Source organism: Cricetulus griseus, chromosome 5, assembly GCF_003668045.3.
Source record: "Cricetulus griseus strain 17A/GY chromosome 5, alternate assembly CriGri-PICRH-1.0, whole genome shotgun sequence".
In the NCBI taxonomy this organism is placed as follows: Eukaryota; Metazoa; Chordata; class Mammalia; order Rodentia; family Cricetidae; genus Cricetulus; species Cricetulus griseus.
The window spans coordinates 28,718,839-28,720,927 of record NC_048598.1 but is presented as its reverse complement, the minus strand read 5'-3'; the positions used below and the strand labels follow the sequence as shown (position 1 = coordinate 28,720,927).

At 39.3% G+C, this 2,089-nt stretch overlaps 1 pseudogene; it reads left to right on the top strand.

The window, feature by feature from the left end:
- Nucleotides 1-1,070: 1,070 nt before the first annotated feature.
- LOC100752151 lies at nt 1,071-1,379 on the top strand (annotated as a pseudogene).
- Nucleotides 1,380-2,089: the final 710 nt, after the last annotated feature.

The following is a 2,089-nucleotide window of genomic DNA, read 5'->3' as shown; positions in this document are numbered from 1 at the left end:
CTGACCTCCACACATGCTCCGTGGTTAAGCATGACTGCATATATGCATATGTGCACTCACACATACAGATAAGCAAATAAATCTAGAAATGAATTGTGAGAGACTTGGACGTTCTCTCTTTTATATTTTTACCTTTTAAAAAGTTGTCTTTTTATCTCTGGTCAACTTTTGTCATTATTGACATGTTCATTGTCCAATCATGCTTGTGTTCTTGGAAGTACATATCTTTACTTCTTTCATATCATCCTTGGGTTCTAGAATTTTTGTTGAAGCTGGTTGTCTCCACACATCTCCAGTCCTCTGTTTACTTATATCAAGAAATCTGTATTCTTTGAGTTAATGTTACTCTCCCAGACCCCTGAAAAGGAAGAGGCCACTGAAAGAACATAACACAGGCTGTGTGTTCATGTTACCTAGAGCTATGATCTCTAACCTGCTTCCTTGCTTGGATATTTACACGCATGTGGTGGTTTAGGTAAGAACAGCCTCCATAGGCTCAAATAGTCCCCAGGTTGTGAAAATGTTTGGGAAGGATTTGAAGGTGTGGCCTTGTTGGAGGAGGTATGTCACTTGGAACAGGTCTTGAGGTTTTTTGAAGATTTGAGCCATTCCCAGTGCTCTTTCTCTGCCTTATACCTTGTGCCTCAAGATGTGAGCTCTCTCAGCTACTGCTCTGGTGCCATGTCTGCTGCCTCCATGCTCCCACTATGATTGTTACAGACTCTAACAATCTGGAACTGTAAGCCCCAAATAAGCCTTTTCTTCTATATATGGTCTTGGACATGATGTCTTATCACAGCTATAGAAAAAGTTACTAAGACAATATCCTTCCAGAACTCATTCATGTTCTAGTCCCATGAAGTCATCTACCGTTAAGACACTCAGTAAGCTCAGGTTCCCCTCCCTACTCCCAAAACACAAATGTCTAGAACACATAGAAATCTATTCTTGCTTCCTCAAAAAATCCCAAGTCAAGAAAACAAATCGCCTACCTACTTTGAAATAAAAATTAATTACTTACAAATCCAAAACTTGGTAGAAAATCAATATTGGACCTTCCACCCTAGACCATGGTCAAGTTCGTCTGTAACTTCGCAGAGAAGGTCCCGGCGTGAGTAAGCACTACCGTGACTTACTCAAATCTTCGATTGGCCACATTTTGGCACTATGCCAAGGTTGAACTGGTTTCCCCAACCCCTGATGAATTCCCTGAAGCTATTCAGAGTGTGAAAATAATACAAAGTGCTAAAACTGGTAGCTTCAAACAGCTTACAGTTAAGGAAGCTATGCTGAATGGTTTGGTTGCCACTGAGCTGTGGATGTGGTTTTATATCGGAGAGATCATAGGCAAAAGTGGCTTCGTTGGCTATGATGTTTGAAGGTTGATCTTTAAAATCTGATTTTATTTGAGTTTTTATTTGAATGTTCTTGGATCACATGTGATGAAACTGCTATCTGAATTAAATACTAGATGTCGAAAAAAAAGAAAAGAAAATATTGATTTATTTGTTTTACTGCTATCAATCAAGCTGGCTATTGTCTTCCTATTCCCTTTTCTCTTTTTATTTTAGATGTGTGTTATATTATAGAAAACATTGCATAAAAAATCTAAGGAACTTAAGAGTAAAAATAGAGATTATTGAAGAATAGTAAACATAGATTCCTAAGAGCTTGTCGATGAAGGGCAAGGGGAATATCCCTGGAGATCCTCTTTATGCACAGATTATAGGGAAGTTATTTGTAAAGGCTCATTGAGTAAAATAGAACGTTACTGAGGAAGACTTTACAACATCAACCTTGGGTCTAAGTACATATGCGTTCACATTTACTTGCACCTATGCACATGTGTGCCCCCACACATGCAAGTGTACACACACACAGGCAAATGTGCACACAGATACAATGATAATCTTGAGCTGTAAAGATGGCTAGGTTGATGAAGTTATTGATTTGCAATCATGAGGACGTCAGTTTAGATCCCTACCACACATGTAAAAAGCCTGGCATGACAGCACACATCTGTAATCCCAGTGCTAGGCCAGCAGAGAAGAAAGTGTTCCGGAGGCTTTCTGGATGGTCAGTCTAGTCA